Raw genomic sequence first — 21,164 nt, forward strand, 5'->3', positions numbered from 1 at the left:
CTCCCAGTAAAAATAGAAAAATGAATTCAATTTGAATTAAAGTAAATTATATTCTATTGTTTTGCATTTATTTTCTCTGTATGGTTCTGTATGTTAAAAAAAACTATACTAAATTACTTTGCAGTACAAGTATGATTTGATTTCCTAGTTATTTTCAAAACTTCAGCACTTTTTCCATACAAATAATTTTATTTCCCCATCTGTTAATGCCACAATAACGCAGAAATATTGTTATTCAATATTGCATGGTGTTACACTATATTTGCAATAATGTGTCTTACCGAACAATATTATGTAATATCAATGTTTAATTTAGTTATATTAACGTCCCGCTTTAAAGTAACACTAGGGCTATTTTGGGACGGACCTCGTCATTTTGAACCGCGGTCAGATGACGCGAACGACACCTAAATTGGGCCAAACGTCCTCCCGCTAGTGTGGTGTGGAGAGGGGGTGCCAGCTGATGCGTCGTCCTCGTCATTTGACCGAGGTTCAAAATTACGAGGTCCGTTCCAAAATAGCCCTAGTGTTGTTTTAAAACGGGACGTTAATATAACTAAACTAAACTAAACAAAAGCAGTTTTCACTTCCGGCAACACACGTGAATTTGATAGCTTGACTTTAAAATACTTTTTTTTTTTTTCGTCTTTGAAACTTTTTATACTGATAATAAAAGCTAAACTATAAGAATTGTTAGGTATTGCTATAGCTATTATTACCATAAGATTATAAAATATAAATGTTAAGATCTAACAAAAATTAAAATGTTTTAAGTAATTTGCTATATTATATTATATTATATTTATATTATATTTTCGTTTTCAGTGCAAGTTACTGCAATATGACTTTCACAAATTATTATTTAATGGCTGTAATAAACTATTCAAATTAGGGATGTAATATATTGATTCAGTATTTATTTTATTTTGAAAATAACAATCTAAAATCCTTTTTATAGCACAAACTACTTTTTACCTAAAGATTATTAACCATAAAAAATTTAAAATTATTATTTTTTTTTAAATCTATAAAGAGGAAGTTTTCAAAAACAAAAAAAAAATATTATATGTATATATCGGTAACTATAGCACTACGCAGATACGAATACTATACATTAGTAAAAATTAAAAGCATCTTCTGAAGTTATTTTAGGTCCTTGCACCTGTTAGCAACTCGCTTCATTACATCTATGCAGAGTTTTCATGATATTTTGATGAGTGGTTCGTAAACTATCCGGTATTTTTCATTTTTCTTCAGAATGAATTATTATTTTTGCATATTACAGTAGATAAATTTTAATATCATTATTCTTAACTGAATACTAACTTTAAACAAGTTTTAAAGAGCTTTCACGTATAGGAGTTGCGCTGAAATGAGACGCGAGATTCAAGGCAATTTTGATTGTTTACGATTATTAATTTTCTTCGTGTATTATATCTTTATTAGTAATAAACATAAACGAAACGTTTACATGTTTGTTTGTTGACTCTTTGACGTTGATCTACCACACTTGGCACACTTTGGAGAGTAGAAAGGTCCAATTTGGAGCAAATTTTCTGAAATTTTAATTAGAATTTGAACTTATTAAAGATTTTGCGGTTCTTTTTGCAATCAAGTTGGCGATTATTTCAACACAAAAATGATTCTTACGTCATCTTAAAATTTAAAAGATGATCTTTTCAATGACACTAATATTTTTAATAAATTTTTCTCTTTTTGCTCAATTTTTTAAAAAAAAATACTTTATGCTTATTTTAAAACAATATATTTCATTTTTAAAGAGAAAAATTGTTTCTATTGTTGCGATTAATATTTCGTCTTCACTTTTTTTTCCTATTATTAAAAACAAAGTATTAAAATTCGATTTATACTTCCATGTTCAGTAAATTGCAATACGAAACATCTATTAATTTTTTCGAAATTTTACTGTACTTGCAGTTAAGGTTTAACTTTAGAATCAAGGCATGGTGAAAATTTTTGGAGAACACTGCTGTTTTTTCCTATGATATAATGTGTGATCTATAAAGATATAGATAGAAAATTATGGAAATGGATAGCATAATTAAAATCTTCTAGTAAAGAATGCGTTATATATCTATTAAAATTTGAAGTTTAAAAATATTTTTATGAAGAAACTATAAAGCCAAATTACATAAAATATTCAATTTAAATTTTTAACAATCATGGATTGTAAGTAGTACTAATAAAAATATCTAAATAACTAATTCATATAGATACATTTATCATTTACATTCTTTGATATTTGTATCAAAAGATGTAAATAAAATAAATATTCACTGAAGAAATTGAGAAATATTAGACTGAATAAAACACTATTATCATGTATCTCAATATTATACATTTAATAATATATTTAAAATAAAATATTAAAATTTATTTCAAAAGAAGTCTTAAAACTTAGTTTTAATGATTCAATTTACAATCTTTAAATAAAACGTAAAAAATATTTCTTTATCCATATATTTTTATATGGATTTAAATTATGTTAAAATGGAAAAAAATCTATTTTGCTCTTTATTCATACAACGTTTTTTATCTTTTTTTTGCTTTCTAATTATCCTTTTAATTTCATTTCTTGAAAAAAAAAATGTGCGTAAACTACTAATACTTTTTTAGTCAGAAACTTTGGATAGTTCAATAACAGTGAAGTATTTAGATTTTAAATGATTATTCATGATCATATTTAAAAATATTAATTATATTATAATAATGTAATTAATATTTTTAATAATTAATAAATATTAATTAATTAATTTTAAGTTATTCTTATTTTTTAATCATCAATTAAAGTTCTTTTCTTAAAATGTAAAATTCGAAATTAAAAATTTTTTTTTATTTTATTTTATTTTTAAGTCCTTTATTTAAAATTTTAAAATTGAAATGTGACGAATATGTATTCAAAATTTTTAAATTGAAAGGTATATTTACATTTCAAATATGAAAATATAATTTCCTATGACATGTACATTTTAAAAAAAATATCGGTAAAACTAAATTTATCTGTGTAATCTATTTTTAATTATTAATATCTAATGATTCAGAAAAACTGTCAGTCTAAGGTGAAATAATTTCTAATGGTGATTCCTTCATTCTAATGATGAAATAATTTTTATTAGATGTAATGATATCTGTACATTATATTTTACAAAACATTAAAAATAGACTGGTTTTTTTCGAGCGATTTTTTTTCTTTTTAAATTTTATAAAATATCGAATAAGAGAGGTTTAATTTTATAGATTAAATATTTTTTAATAAAAATATTCATTATTATCATTTATCCGAAAATATTGATAAAAAAATTTGAAAATATTCAAACCACTTTGCTGTTGTTTTTTTTTAACTTATCGAACACTTATAAAATTGAAGGGAGTTCAGAATTAATAAGTCGGGAGAGGATGAAAATATGTACCTCTGAAATACAGCAAGATAGATCAGAAAATGAATCCCTTTTATCTACTTGACTATATATTTTATGAATTGAACGGTAACATAGATACTTCGTCATCCAGATCCAGTTTCAAAACCATTGAGTAAACCCTCTCACTATCCCCCTGTATCTCCTCCTCAATGGGTATCCCCCAGTTCTCTGACGTCTGAGTGCATGCTCATTTTATGAAAGGGAAGATAACTTGTTTCCAAGCACATTCAGTTTAAGTAAAGCGAAGATCGATACTATATAAATATAGAAACCTTTATATTTAAAATATACGTCACACTTTATAAAGATCTGAATATTTAAAAAATCGGTTAAAAAGACGTTTAATTGTAGCGAAAGGATTTGTTTTTTAAAGGTTGGATTTCTCCAACAGGTTGTTGAGATAACTGGTGGCACTTGTTGTTCAGAAGTGTAATTTTAAATATATTCACATAAAAAAATTAACTAAAAATTTTTCTTCTTTAAAAGGTAAAGAAAACTAATTCAAAAGGGTAAAAACAAATTTTCAAGAAAAAAACTAAAATATGTTTAAGAGATCTGTATTAGTATGCTATCATTATATTAATATTAGTATAATTTTAAAGATTCTATAATTTTAGGCTACCATAAAACGCAGGCTGGTATCTAGTTAAAATTGATGAGCTGTTTAAAGTGAATATATTACATAAATTCTTTACATTGAAAAAAAATATTTGACATAGAAGAAACTAAGAATACAATTCAAATTAATTTTTTTATGTTTCAGATCTTTAAAAAATTGACCTTTTTACAAATAAAAAAAAATGAAGTAAAAATAAAAATGTAATTTTATAAAAATTTGAACATATTTATCTAAATCTATTTGCTTTTAACAATTAAACTAAAATTGTATTAAAAATGTCTCATATTCTTCTGTATAGTTTTAATGAAAGCTCAAATGTTATATTATATCCCTTTAATTCCATTGTATAAATATGCACTTCTAATGGGAATATGTATGTTTTTAAAAATTTAAACTGAATGACCTTCATCTTTGAATATTAGGATTTATATTTTTTTTCTAATATTTAGACAACAACTTTGATTTTATAGTGCTTTATTTGTAAATAATATTTTCATTAAAATTAAAAATTCAGTTGGCAATACCTGTAAGGACAATTCTGCTGACAGCTTTAATTTTAATATCAGATATGAAATTTAAAAATTTACATAAAATATTCCCTTATCAATAAAAAAATAAACAATATGATAACCATCCTTTTTAAAAAAATTCTATATATGATTGAAGTAGATCAAGAAAATTGTATCTAATTACAGTTTATGAGAATTCGATAGAAATAAGCAATTCTTAAACATTTTATCTTAAGAACAATCAGTGCGTGAACTGTCCAAATGTCAGTCTAAAAATGGAAACCACTCAACAAATAATAGAAAATTCCCACCCCTTTTAAATGTCACAATTATTGATTCTGAACTATACTCCCCCGCATGGACGGTCTCCATAGCGACAAGAACATCCCCGAAGAGAGCACGCAGATCAAAAAGTTTTTAGCGCTCTGACCACATCTCATTGTTAGAGGAAATGAATTATTTATGATTCACAAAGAAACCAACTAAAGAAGAAATTACTAAATAAAATAAAACAATGCCAGGCATTGTGTAGTCACACTTACCCGTAAAAGGGGTCGTCGTAATTTACGAGAAGATCGTAAACCATCTCCGCGGCTCTCAGAATGGACGCGGCCTGTACTGGAGTGGAATCTGCAGACGTTAGGATGGATCCATCCTATGCTTACTACTACCACCAAAGCCACTTCGATTCATTGTGATCAGCGCCATCTGTTGATGAGAGGGGTGGTTGCGTTTAGCGTATCTCTAGATTCTTTTTTCATACCATGCTAATAGGCACCGGTGGTGGCGACATCTTGGAGTTTATGAATCGAATGGGAGAGTTAAGGAGACTAATATCTTTTCGATTGGCTGTACTTTGTCTCCATTGGATCAATGGTTGCGTTAAGAAAATGATGAATATATTAAGTTGCAGACTTGCTTAAGAGATTATTTTAAAGGAGTTTTCAAAATGTAATAATTTAGAACTTTGGGTAGATTTAGTCTTTTATAAAAGCATTTCCCAATCTTTTTTTGACTTGAATTATTTCTTAACTCCTTATAATTATATTCAAATACCCCAATCCCACTCTTTTATTGTAATTATTAACTATATACGGTAGTATTATATAGTATGACAGTATAAAATAATAGCTCAATGTAAGTATTTAAGTTGATAACGTAAAATTATAATACAATGTGCATTCTCTATTCACCCCAAAATTTTATCTGTACTAATAATAAAGATGAATGTGTGTATGCACATGTGTATGTGTGTGCGTGTGTGTTAGTGTTCTACAGATCAGATCGTTTAACATACAACTCCCAAATTTGGCACATATATGCATTTCAGGATATAAATATGCGCATCGGAGAGATTAAAAAAAATTATTAGAATTTTAATTAACTAAAAATCAAGCAGAATGTTGACATTTTAACGCGACAACTTCCAAAAAATATTACAGCACAAAAATGAATTGTGCATTGTTTCAAAACTTTAAAAATTGTCTTTTTAATGATAACAGTTTAATAGTCGTCCGAATTTTTAATGAATTTTGGAAATTTTTAAAAATATTTTTTTGCCTAATTTAAAATAATAGATTGCATTGTTACCTTGAAGTTCAAATTGTTTTTATTCTTAATATTCTAAAATTTATAAGATAAATCGGATATTTACGTTTTTAACAGAATTAGCTGTTATGGGACATAGAAAGGGCGAACCAACAGGTCGCCTAAAGCGACGTTTTGGTTTAAACATAAAAACTTTAATTATCATACGAAAGTTGTATTTAAAGTATGATAAGCAACACTGGGACACGAAAGCGAACACATTACAACAATGATAATTAATGTTTTAATTATATCTAATTCTTCTCAGAATTTAAATTTTATGACATAAAACGATGTAAATTTTTTTATTCGCTTTATGTATGGAATGTTATAGTCAGTTTATTGTTACCAGTGAATTTAAAATATTCATATTTTTCTAAATTTAAGTTATTTCCCTTCAATTTAATTATCTTGATTTTTCAGTTGTTACAAGGCTTTATCTTTTCTGTTACATTCAATTAATTTATCCGAGTAATCATGTTTCAGTATTTATTTGTAGAGAGACTGATATTTCTTGTTTTCTAATAGAACTGGAATTTTAAAACTTCGTACAGATATACAAGTCTAATAATTAAGCTTGTACAAAATTTCTTCCATTTAGCTTTTTTATTTAATTAGTTTCACATAGATTTAAGTGCTAAGATAAGTAGACTTTTTTTAGCCGATTTCATTCAAAACTTCATTCAAATTAACGATTTTAATGTAAAAAGCGCATAACAAATTCCATCTTTCTACCTTGTTCCATTTTTGAGTTAGCGCGCTTGTAAACAGACGGGTGTAATACAAAAAAATGCTGTCATCGGTCTCAGAATGATCTGAGACCAATAAAAGCATTTCTGAAGGCAAAATGGTCTTATCAATAAATCGTCATGTTTCAGTTCATAAAAAAAATCTTTCAATTATTTCTTTGAACACAATATTCCCAAAATGCATCATGCTTGGTAGATGAATAACATAAAAATTTTACATTTCTATCAAATTTTGAGAGAACTCTCAAAGGAAATCTATAGCTTCGTCCTTGTGCCTGAAAACAATATAACTCATAAAGCTATTTATAAGTACCAGAAACTGTTAATCCGAAACTTGACACCCGACTTTATAATCCTATGAAAACTCGATTTGTCAAATTTGGAACTCATGCAATTCAGTATGTGCTTATTCTGTTGAATTGTTGGTTCAAGTAAACTTTTAGATCAAAGCATTGATTGATCGTGTGCCAATCTGTCTTTTCGTACGTATGTGAATTAGTTAAATAAAAATACATCTCAAGTTAGATTGGTGAATTTTAAAATATTGTTATATTTATAATTAATTTTTTAGTAAGTTTGGATAACTTAAAAATACAACAAACAAGATAAATGAGATTTGGATGCGGTAGTGATGCAATTATTGGTTAACTTTGTGTTTCACGTTGAACCATATTTTTTAGGGAAAAAAAATCAAAAATATCCATTGCTTTCTTTTATTTCACTACAAAGTCCAACACAAAATAGGCAGTATTGTTTAAGAATAGATAAAATGTGAGAAGATAGTGTGTCTCCTAGTTTTTTCTGGAAGATGAAAGTGGAATTCAAAATGTAATTGGCTCGTTGCATTTGACAGGAATCACATGTACGACCTCATCGAATAGAAATAAAATACTCAATTAATAATTCGGAATTATGCATTTGATTTCCTAAGTTTTTATTTTCGCCAGATTAATTGCACATTTTTCTTTATTAAACCATTCAAACAAATAACATCTTTACAAGAAGCAATTCATTTTTTTTTCTCATTTTGTTGTTGAATAAGATTAACGGAAAATTCCTGAATAGAAAAATTAATAGACTTCTATGATTTCAAAAGAATGTTCAATACTTCTGTCATTGAAAGGAACATTTCCGAAGAGAAAAAAAAAATGAGGGGAATTTATCTCCTTTATTAATGTGAGTTTGGGTTGAGAAATTTCTCGTTTAATTAAGTAAGTCAGAAATATTTCTTTTCTTTCGAAGAATAACAGAAAACGAAAACAAAAATGAATGAAAAGGAATGAAATAATAGGCTTTCATTTTATTTTGACTTAAAAAGAACTAAAGTAAAATATATCATTGAGGTATTTGTAAATTGGATGAAATAAATTTAATAATCTTATACTTTGACAATAAGTAATGTTTATTTTATCATTGTTTCACTCGAAATGATGTAGAAAAAATGAATAAAATATTATCAAGATGTAAACCAGAAGGAGTGTCTTCTGGAAACTTTCCCGCATATTCTCAAAAAATGTTATTAGTCCGCATAAAATTCTGGACCTCTGATAAGACCGCAAATACCTTCCATAGCACTGGTGAACGATAGTTACAAAATATAGATCTTTTTCATGAAGCCATTTTCCTGAATCTATAATGAAAAAAATATATATTGAGCTTCTTTTCTATTGGCCAACTAACAACAAAACTTGACAAAAAAAAACTACGGTTGCAGTCATAAGATTATAAATCGAATTTCATTGAAATAAATCATTGCATTTACATGCATGTGAAAGTGCATTGACAGACGGTTAATCGTTTGAAGAATTTGGTTCAAAAATCGATAAATGTTTATATTTTAATGATAATCTTATGTACCAAATTTTATCTACTTAGCTCTTTCTGTTTTGTAATTATCAAAGCTCACTTGTACTTGAATACCTAAATAAACAGATGTCTTGTGATTGGATTTCGTTCAAAATTTGAGAGAGAGTTATAAATTTAATTTAATTCCATATATAAAATTTCAAAAATCGTTTTTGAGTTACCGTATATTCACAGACATATATATTCATTTCATACTTACAAACAGATAAACAAACACATTACCAAAAATGTGTGTATTTACAATTACAATATGTCCACTATTCTTGGCATATGAGAGTAATAATAATGATTTGATGGAGTAAAAAATATTTTTTATAGTCGGATAAAGTGTGCTTTCCTGACTATAAGAAATATTTTCATGCTATTAAGTTATCATTTTTACTCTCATACATGAAGTATAGAGGACGTACTGTATTCGTCAATACACACATTTTTGGCAATATGTTTGTCTGTCTGTCTGTGAATACGATAACTCAAAAACGATTTTCTTCACTTCATACTTACGATAGATAAACTGTATCAGAAGTAAATGAAGAAAAAATATTATCATCTTAAAATAATTGGACTTCGAATCTTAATGTTAAACATTTCATGGGGTGCGAAAAAGATTTTTTTAATTGTCTATCTACCAATGAACACAATAAATTAAAAATTGAACAATCACGATTGGTAAGTTTAATAAAAGAAGTGTAATTGGTTGGTTGAAGAGATGAATTTTAGCACATCTTAGTTATACCAAAAAGTTTTATATCAAAATGTGAACGAAATCAGGCAACAGAGAATTCTTCGATTTGAATATCCGTCCCCCTGTAAGTGAGTAAGATAATTCAAAACTACAACTGGATACAGTAGAAGGAATTCGACAATCAGTTGTACCATCAGAAAAGCATAACTACATTGAATTTCGGTTACCATCTCCCAACTGATTGATTTTCTGACTATGTATTCCTTTAGCAGTTGAATATAATGAAAAACATAACTAAACGGATCGGTACCAATGAAAGATAACATTTGAATCGATTTTTAGATTAAAAAAAATAATCAAAGAGAAGTAGTTCAAAATTTGTATTCTGTTTTTTACATTGAAAAAAATAATAACCACAAGCGCATTTTATAATATAAATGCATGAAAAATTTGAGGATTAGATTAGATTAAAATCAATTCATTGTATAATTGCTATGTTGGAATTTCATAAGAAACAATAAAACAATCCTTAAAACTTCTGTTTTTGCCTCTACTGTCTCAATTCATACTTGATTCTTACGTTAGAAACATGCATTGATGCTGCTGGGAAAAAATTATTATTCACTGATCCCTCTGATGGGGACACTGCCAAAATAGAGATGAGAAGCTTTCGGCATGGTCGTTGGTTCTCGCCACCTTGGTGGATTGAGAAAAAGCGTGGGATTGTCAACTCCCAGTGATGATGGGACATGCTTCCTATGAGAAGGGTTGTGCCATGATCGGTGATGGCCCTTAAAATTCAATCATAGTTCTTGAATTTCTGATCATTTAATTTGTTCGAATGCCCCCGGAGGGAATGCCTTTGGGGCAGAATTGTCGTTTTCTGGTTATTATTCACTGTTCCACTTAACCGTAAATTAAGATAACAAACTTGTCACGTCATTAAGATATAATTAGTTGAACACATTTTCGGATGGAATACGATACTATAGAGTCACGATAGCTCTTCTACAGCCAGAAATTTCCTTGCGGTTTCTATTTTCCAAACACAACTCTAATTTACATAATACTGAACGCTTTTAAATTAAATTAAGAGTCTGAAAAATATGTTTGAAATTTACGATGGCTTTTTCCCTATCATTTGTAACAAAAGGCTTATTTTGAAGTTTTTTACATAGCTTAATCTTCTTTTCTTTCGATGTTATCTCTAGGCATGGTGATTTATCTATACCCGCAGAATTTGTTCCTTTGAATGCATTTTGATAGAATACTTTGCAAAATAAACCTTTAAAATTTCACTCACCCAGAGAAGCTAATTTTTACAGAATTTAATCAACTTATTGACAATTTGAATTCATTATTGTATTGCATAAATACCATTTTTTTTACCACATTGTTAGTAAGTTTTGTTAAAGAAGCAATTATTCGTCCCTCTAATACTGATTCAGAGAGAAAGGGGGGGGGGTCACCAATTTTTTAGTGGATTGAAATGGATTTATTAAAAACATTTTTTAAAAAACATTTTCAGCAGTAATTTTTATTAAGTATTTTAAACTCAAGATTACCTTCCAATATTTTCTTACTTTTCATATTTTAATTTGCAACGCATCTGTTTAAATAGTAAGCTGTCTTGAAATTAATTTATTAGTTGAAAATCCGATTCTGTGATTATTAAAATATTGTATTGTCACTGGGAACACATTAAATGCACAAGATTTGGAAATTCTTTCACATCTGGAAGCGAAATAAAAATTGATTGCAAAATTCCAACTATAAACACATGACAAAATAAAGTCAATAAATAAAGGTATATAATAAACAAAATTGTCTGTTTCTCTCATTGTGCGATATTTCTTGTTCTCGAAACATAAGTATTAAAAATCGTTTTATATGATTTTATTTTAAGTAAAATGCAGCATCGTAATTCTTTGTCAGAATATAGAAGAAAATGACTAGGTCAACTTTTGATTATTTTTTCTTGTATAATGCAAATATTATCCAGTCTCCCCATGAATAAAAATATTTAATTCCTCACACATCATTCTTTCAGGTTAGTTTTAACCTTTCAATACTTCGATATTATTCTATCCATAACATAAATTCCTAAATATTATTTTACTCCACGGTCCTAGACAAGACAAAAATTCGAATGGCAATTCGATCCACGTGAATTGTGAAACTAACGAAAGCACGCCTTCTAAAATTGCTTTCACGTTGCTGGTGAGGTTGAATGTGGATGCCGTTGTTATTTCTGTTTATATTTCTTGTGATTCTTCCATTGTTTTTTATTTTTTATACTTTTTATTACAAAAATAATGCATTAATCAGAGCTAAATAGCTTCTCGTTTAAACGCGTGAACACTTTTTTTGCAATTAATATTAAGATAAATTTCATAATTTTTTTCTGTGGTGAGCTAGTATTTGTTTTTGCCCAAATAATTTATTTTAAAATCAAATTACAATTTAAGCGCTCTGAAATAGTTCATTTATTTTTCACAAAATACTCTACGTCATAATTTTTTTCCAAAAATATTATTTTAGTAAACAAATTATTATTTAGTTAACAATTTTGGAAGAATACATATTTGCAATACAATACCAAGTTTTCATATATTTGATGTATTACACCAATTTTAATATTTTAAATAGAGGTGCCTGTTTTAGTTTCTGTTACAAAATAGTCAGCTCAAAAATTAACAAAACAGCTAAATAATAATAATAAATAAACTTGTTAGATATTATACTTTTTACTCATAAGTTATTTAAAACGTTTTGTTTTCCAAACTCAGATATATACTTGCTGTATTTTAAACCTATTAAATAACCAGTATATGAATATAAATTTGTTGGAGTTTTGTCAATAAAAAAATTATGTGAATTTTGGAGTAATAATTCCCCAAAGAAAAGTTTCAAAGCATCTCTCTCCACACACGTTTCTCAGTGGACTTGTAATGTTGAACAACAACAAAAAGAACAACGGCAAGTTCTGTGAGTGAAATTAAAAGGATCCATCGACCACGTTCTTAACCGGGTGTGGTGTTATTGCATTTCATGTACCTCCAAAGTCAAAGATAGAAAAGATTGCTTTTGGTCTTCAGATAAGCATCTAAGCTGTGAACGATTTGTGTTAATTTATCTCATTGTTACGTTTTTATTGCTTTTTTTACATTTTCAATGATTATCAGAGTAGAAAAGTACGCAAATTCGACGAAAATTGAAAATAGATTTTTCGAAAATGGCAATGCTGCTCTGCAGTTTTAAAGGACGAGCAGCCACTGCTTGTAGGTTTCGCACTTTCCTTTTAAGACCTCATGATCTCTTGTAAAAATCAGCTGTCCTGTATACCTGATCAACCATTCTTTTAACCTAAACATTTTTCAAACTTTAGTAAATATCTACATATCGAGTATATGTAAGTAATACGTTTCTAATGCATATTATCACAATTTTGTAATATTGCACCCAAGAACATTTAATCTTTCTGACAATATAGTTTTACAGTTATAGTAATGGCTGCTAAATAGATGCGAGGTCAGTGATGACTTGGGCGATAAAAATGAAGGACAAAGATTATTCAAGAATCACGGCGATAACTTCATTAAGACTCGATTTACAGCATTTGCTCTAAATACACCTTTGCCCTGTCATGGAAACTATAAAAAAATCAAGAGGCAAAGCTGAAATCAATCAGTTGTCAAATTAATTGATTTAAGTAGTAATGGAGTCAAGTAGCAGAAAGTAATTGTGTTAAGCTCAGATGAATAGTCGAACAAGCTCTTTGGCGTTTTTTCTGAGCGCCTCGTACTGTTGCAATTATTTAATAAGAATTTGCTGCTTGTGTATTGCTATTTACTGAAGTACTGTTTTTGTATAAATTTCGATTGTATTTTACTTTTGTGCATTCGTGATGTTGTTTAGCATTCGCGCAGAATAAAGAATTTTTATTCTTTATTCATTCTGTTGGACATTTCACCGTATAACCCACCCACTGAATTTGGATTTTTGCACTACAATACATTCTATGACATTTATTAAATACATATAAGGAAATACACATAATATGTATGTTTCAGCATTCTTGGAAATGGCTGGGAAAAATAAATGTAACTTTGTTACAAACAACAAAACTTACTTTGTTACAACTCAACAAAATAAAATTGAATTATCCAACAATCTGAACCCTATTTCTCCGGATGAAGTTTAGAGGATAAATAAACCGATTGGTGCGAAATTTAATTCGCATGCTTCAACTCATCAAACTAAACTGAATTTGATTAAACCGACTCTAACTTCTTTAAGAAGTTAATGCATATGAAGATGAGTGTTCAAGACGCATTATGCAATTCTGACAAAACTTAGTAAAAATATTTCATACTGTTCAACCAAAAATATCATATTATAGAAATCACAGACCCGTAATTCATGACCTTCTGATTTGGTGAAGTGTGAGGAAGGGAATAAGACACAGCAAGATGTTTAGCAAAAGACCATTGAAAATGGAAGTTCTGAAAAGTAAAATTTCTGAAAAGGTAAATACTTAACTATATAAGAAATTCAATGTGTAGCAAAATGAAATAAATATCACTTTTATTCTTTTAATTGGAGCATTATGTAAGCAATATCCTTCAGTAAAATAACACTAATAAACATTATATTTTTGATTCAAAGCTATACCGTTTATACTACTTTCAAGGTTTATTTTTTAAAAAAGTAAGCAACGTCTAGCATCACAAATAATTGAAACATATGATCATCCGAATGGAAAATACATTATTAGTATTACAATTTATTTTCTTTGGTATTTGTTTCCCTGAGACAATATTTAATATTAAATTTCCATTTTTAAATATTTTGATTTCAATATAAGCATGGCAGCAATGCTTAAACATTAATTTTCGCTTCTCTTTATAGCAATATGCAGCGAATGACAGTAGCTTCTGCGGATAATAAAGCTGCCTTCTTCCGGGAATAAAGTGATTATGGCTTTAATAAAAAATCTCGTTTTATGACACTACGGCCAGCCTGCTGTGCACATCAGCCTCCGAATCAGAGTGGTAACTAACAATTTATGGGGACATCTCAGGCAACGCAGCGGTTCCGTCCATTGCGTAGCTCGTAATTTAAGGGTAATATCATGGACCGTTTATGATGTTAGAAAAAGGAAATATGCAATGTCGCATTACTCTGGAAAGGTAATTAAATCATATTATTTTAATAACTATTCTGGTTGTTTAATGTCATATCTTAAAAAATGCTGTACCTTTTTCATATATGGCTACATATTACGCATTTTAATCTGTTGCAGGGATTATGAAGAGAAATAGATATCCCTCAATTTCTGTGATTTTATTAAGTAGGAAATACTGTTTTTCGAGTAATGTTACAATTAATACTCGAATTAACTAGATAAAACGCGTTATAACTGACAGCATTAAGCAGAACCCGTTTTCTTTAGTAATTTCCGGTTTTGTCCAGTTAAAACCGTATGAATCTAGATTTGTTGTTTGTGAAATGGGCAAAGCAAGTGCAGTCGCCTAGTCTTTTTTTAGTTTGGACATGCTTGAGCTGTTTGATTTATTTACGATGAGTAAAGGAATTGTTAATCTCTTTGCGCTAAAGATTGGAAAAATAAATCTCTTGAAGAATTACAAATATTACGAAAAGAACAACAACAAAAACAGAATAACTTTAATGTTTTAACACGTGATGAATCAACACTCTTTCATCTGAGGTTGAAGAAGCAAAATCTGCCGTTAGCAGGACTTCAATTCAGTACTGTAGATTAAAAAGATTTGACATTCTTGAAATCAGTGGAGTAAAAAAATTTGGTTTCTTCAAATGATTCCCTAAATTATTATTTACCAGTTGAAAAAAGGTTTGCTGTTATCGAAAGTGCTCATGTGGCCATAGGACATGGTCGTAGAGACAAACTCAAAATTAGAACTTCAAGATAATATGCTAACAAAACTACTGATGTGATGCATTTTTTTTATCAATGTGTGAAACATATCAACAACAACAAAATAAATAAAATAAAAAGGAAGGGTTTGGTTTCTAAACCTATTATTTACTCAGAAATGAATAACTGATTATTATATTAACAAGAAAAAACAGTTCTCCCTAGTGCTGTCAGTTAGAACGCATGTTCCCTAGTTAATTCGGGTTCTCCCTAGCGCTGTTTGTTAAAACGCGTTTTACCTTGCTAATTCGGGTTTTGACTGATTTCGAGGTTTCACTGCAACAATAATATAAAGATTTAATTTTGAGATTTAAATATTAATCAGTGCTCATCTCATTTCAGAGAAGTAAATGTCAACATGATTAAAATAATTTTTTTTTCAAAATTCAATGATTATCAGTTTGTTTTGGGTGCAAAAGAAATCGAGAATGCTCTGCTCTCAATTTTAACCAATAAATGGCACTTACAGTATGTCATAAAAATTATTGCATTGATGTTTCCATGCAACAAAGCAATATCGAATGACATTAATAAAAGTCCAACTTTTAAACTGAATGACTTGCCATTTTTTTTTAAAGTAAAAGTAGTTTCTATGCTTCTGTTAAAAATAATCTTTTTATCCGATGAAAGTTTTTATATATAATCTATTCGATGATTAGTTTGTTTTAATAGTTTGATTATCTAAATATTCATAATGAAACATACTGATATGATATCTTGTAAATATTTCTCACGATAATTTGCAAACAAATAAATAATCGCATTACTTTCTCTCGGTAGTGGCAACACACATTGAAATAAACGAAATCATTTGTTACATTTTTATTAATGAGCAACTCATTCAATAAAATTTCCTTTTTAAGTGTACTTCTTTTAAATGTAATTCTGAAAAAAAAATGTGAAATAAAATTGGTGTCTAGAGAAAATACTATTTCTTGTTATTTCCGAATATACTGAAAAACTAATATTTATATAAGAGAAGTATCCATTTTTGTTCTTAGATACGATTAAAAGGTTATACATATGTACTGTTTTGGTCTAAAGACCAAAATACACCAAATTTCATTCACCTAATTTGTTGTAATTTTGAAGGATTGTGTTCATACACAAATAAATGAACAGGATGTTGAATGCGCGTATTTGCAATAAATTTTGTTCCAATTTAGGGTAGCACAAGCAGTCGAAATTCAATTCCCGATGTCGATTTTTATCAATAGTTTAATGATTGTATTATTATTTTATCAATTTTATTTATCATGTAATTTATGTAACTTCTTATTTAAACCAGAAATTACAAATTCATTTTTCTCTGAAAAAAGAACTTGTTCGCTTTTGGGAAAAAAACTTTATTGTAAAGTTCTTAATGTTTGTTCCCTACCTTTTTTTTTAGCTTTCCTTTAAAATATAATTCCAATAGCATTTCACGAAAATGTAATTATTTATTAATGTCTCAACATATTGAAATATTTTTCTACTACAATGTCAAAATTATTATTTTCCCCATTTTTCTATCGCAACAGTTATAACATATAGCAGATTAAATGTGGTGCAGTAGAGCAGTGTTTTGAAATCTTAAATTTTTTGTAACACTTTTATCTTTATGGCAATTAGTAAATTGATATTATATTGACTTATCGATGATATTTATTTGACAAACTACTCCTGAAACATTTTTTTTTCAGGAATGTATCTAGCATACTGTATTTCTAAAATTCATTCTTAACTAGATGTTCTGTACCGAAAAGAGTGAAATTATTTATGGCCTGACGAGGGTTTATTTTTAAATCTTTCAAGCTTGTCAACTTGTTTTGCACTCCCAATCTTATTCAAGTAATTTACTCTTTGGTATAATTTGTACAGGGCACTTTTCTCCCTTAAATATAAGTTTTCATTTGGGTGTACTGTATTTGAAAGAGTGAACTTTCAACGCACACTCATAATATATGCATATACTCGGTATCTCCAAAAAATGTAATATGTTTTTATTTTCTTAAATATTGCAATTAGAAATATATTCCCAGTTGCAAAGTTTTATCAAGATATCCAAATGTAGGAAAATACTTTGATTTCTACAGAGGGAGCAGTAAAGATGACAAAAATTAAGTTTTCATATATCAAGTATCAATGAGCGTAAAAGTGTCAAATGTTTTTCTTACACTTATCAATAAAGATACAAAGTTTCAAACTTCTATCCGTAAAACTTGCTGAGATTGAAAAGGCAAATTTATTGACCATTTATCCATACCTTAAACTTGTGTTTGAGAGAGGTTTTTCGTTGTAATTTTCAGAGATAATAAACAAATTTGTATACATTGTTAAACGACCAGAATCAGAAAATAGAAATATATTTAATAACTTTCATTTATATTTTGAAAAATGATCAAATAATAAATTAATTGAAGAGATTAAAAACTTTTTCAAAATAAACACCTTCAACAAATATACAAAGTTGGTTCCTTGTAACAATACTTGCATATATGCGATAGATTTCATCACTAAAGACAGGTGTTTTGATTTTATCAGCAAAAATCGCGAGCGTGTGCCGACAAAGTTCATTCATCCATTAGTTCAGACTAGGGATTGCAATACCGGTATACCGGGATACCGAATACCGGTATTTTGAGCCATTTCTACAATTTTGTAATACCGGTATTCAAAAGTTTAAATACCGGTTTTTCGGTATTTACTAGACATTTTTAAAATTGTCTCCATTATATGTTCAGGTATCGCGAACATACTAAAATAGTATACGTTTTTGTTTTTATGTCTTCCTAACGGGGGAAAAACTATTAGATAATTAATGGCTTAATTAATTGCTTAAATCTAAATTAGAGAAACATGGATTATCCTGAAAGAAAATATTGTATCCATAACGACAGATGGGGCAACATTTATGAAAAAAGTTGGAAAGTTGATTGGTGCAAATCAGCAGTTGTGCTATGCACATGGAATTCAATTAGGAGTAACAGATGTATTATACCAAAAAAAAAATGAAGAACAGAAGAATCGAAATACTGTGGATACAGAAATTTCGGATTCAAACTTTGAAAAGAGTAAGTGTGAGAGTGATATTGACAATGAAGATAATGACAATGTAATTGTTGAAGAAGATATTACTAATGAGGATGAAATATTAACCTATCAAGAATTGCTTCCTATAATTTATAAAGTTCGCAAAATAGTTAAGATATTTAAACGTTCCCCTATAAAAAGGATATATTACTAAAATATATACTAACTGAAAATAAAACAGAATATATGTTAATATTAGATTCTAAAACACGTTGGAACAGTTTACTCCTAATGATGGAACGATTTTTGAAACTGAGAAATCCAATCCAAAAAGAAATAATCGACTTAAATCTGTAAATTAATTGTTCAAATAGTGAATTCGACTTAATATCCAGAACTATATCAGCTCTACTTCCAATAAAACTGACTATTGAGGCATTATGTCGGAGAGATTCTAATTTATAGAGTCGGAATTAATATTAGATTCTAATGTCGGAGAGATTCTAATTAACAATAAATTTCATATTGCAGTCACTGAAAAAACAGTACACATCACTATCTGAAGAATTATATATTACATTGAAAAATCACACAGAAGATAGGCATACCGAAATAGAAAATGTATTATGGTATTTACATAATTATAGTGATTTTAAAAATGAAAAAGAAGAAAAGAAAATAACCAATTCAAATCTGATAAAGTTTAGAGTAAATTTTCTTAAAACTTTTTACCCACAAACCTATCCACATTCAGAAGAATTCGGTTCAATTATCGAAGATTATGATGTCACTACTGTCGATAGTGAAAAGGAATTGTCTCTTGAACAAAAATTAGAAATAGCGATAAATAAAAAAATTTCAACGAACCAAAATACAATACAGAAATCGGCTATATTCAAAACCATCCGACGAGAAATCGATTTATGTGAAGATGAGGGATTTAGAGGTAAATACTTGGAAAAAGTATATCGCGCATTGCTAACAGTACCACCAACTAGCGTTGATGCCGAAAGAGCGTTTTCGACAGCTGGTCATTTTTACACAAAATTAATTTTCAGGCTTAATGACAGTACAATTGAGGCATTAGGTTTTTTTAAGATCACATTTCAAAAATTTGTAATAGTACCACTGATTAAATAGTGATATTTACACTTTTTTTTTGTGATTTAAATAAATAAGATGTTTCTTTACTTTTTGTGATTATATACTGTTATAATTTATAAGTTACAAATTATTTTTTGAGATATTTACACTTTCTAACAAAACTGGCAAATAAAACAAAGAAACACCTGTGTTTTCTTTCTTTTTCTAAAATTTCTAATACCGGTATTAAAACCGGTATCCCGGTATTAAGATTTAAAAAATACCGAATACCGGTATTGAAATTTTGGTCCGGTATTGCAATCCCTAGTTCAGACGTAATGATAAAAAGAACTTCAATCACTCATGCCATTGTATAAAATGGAACCAAACCAAGAATTTCTAAAAATGCCATACCACGTATTTAGAAAATTGCCACTGATCAGAACAGCTTGCCCGAAGGTTGAATTACTACTATTCCTAAAATAATAGTTTTGAGAATTAATCTTTCTATCTGAGTTAAAGCTATATTCGTCTATTTAAAATTGCATTTTTCAAAAAAAAAAAAAAAAAAAAAAAAAAAAAAAAGATTTACTTTTATGTAAAATTCTAGATCATTTGGTTAGGCATGTAACTGCTGTAACAGTCCATTGACTCTACGAATATTGTATGGATGCCAGTAATTACTTTGAAATAATATCTACACTGTCAGTTTTAGAACACTAGCATGAAAGTGAACGATGAATCAAATTATCAATTTCTGCATCATAACACCTTATCTTCCCTCTTCTTCTCCAGGAAACTAAGAATCCTGTGATTTGCAATTGCTAGACCTTTCTGTAATCTCATTTTCTAGAAGGATTCCTGGAATTCGGAAAGCTACATTTGTATTCTTCTACAATTAGGCTGACATTGCGATTACACGCAACTTAAGTAGTCAGCATATTCAGATGTCTTTTGTTACTGGAAATGTCATTCTTTTAGAAAGTATAAGTGCGAGCAAAATCTTTTATTTTCTTACTCCGCATTCCTCTATTTCTCTGAGGTGCCTTAACTGTTCAGTTTCTCTTCCATTCTCTATAAGAAATTACAACTGTTGACCAATCAAAATGAATAATAGTATTCATAATTGGCATATTCCTTTGATTTAATGATGACCGAATGATATAATATTTGACAAATGTTTACATATGACAGTTTTTCTTTGATGAACAAATTTGCTTTTTTGAAATAAATGTTTTTATCGAAATTTAGAATTAGTCCTTCGAAGCAGTAAGCATACTTCTTCAAATTTATTAGGCGGAAGTGTGAACGTATAGGAATAGATAAGTGTTAAAAAAAACATTTTACTAAATGATACATTTTATTATGTGGACCGTATGAAAATTTAGTTTAAGAAGTTTTTATTAGTTTCTTCTGTAGCAGCTAAAGAGTTTTCATACATTGCCCACCTTATTTAATGATAATTTGTAACTAGAAGTATCTGTCTAGGTACAATATTCAGGAAAATAAAAACTTACTCCACTTACTTTTGGGACACCCTATATATATAATCACATAACATCCAAGTTCACATGCATATATATCTCTTTATTAAGGATTTATTTACAATGATTTTTTTGCAGATTCATCTTATATTGAAAGGAAAAAATGCTGGA

At 28.3% G+C, this 21,164-nt stretch overlaps 1 protein-coding gene across 1 annotated transcript in view; it reads right to left on the reverse strand.

The window, feature by feature from the left end:
- LOC129962524 (uncharacterized) overlaps positions 1 to 5,247 on the reverse strand; it is a 46,106-nt gene extending 40,859 nt beyond the window's left edge. Inside the window, exon 1 of the mRNA XM_056076278.1 lies at positions 5,111 to 5,247. The gene's annotated coding sequence lies outside the window, so the exon portion shown is untranslated. The remainder of the gene's footprint in view (positions 1 to 5,110) is intronic.
- Between the last annotated feature and the right edge of the window lie 15,917 nt (positions 5,248 to 21,164).

The sequence above is a fragment of the Argiope bruennichi genome, chromosome 3, assembly GCF_947563725.1.
Source record: "Argiope bruennichi chromosome 3, qqArgBrue1.1, whole genome shotgun sequence".
In the NCBI taxonomy this organism is placed as follows: domain Eukaryota; kingdom Metazoa; phylum Arthropoda; class Arachnida; order Araneae; family Araneidae; genus Argiope; species Argiope bruennichi.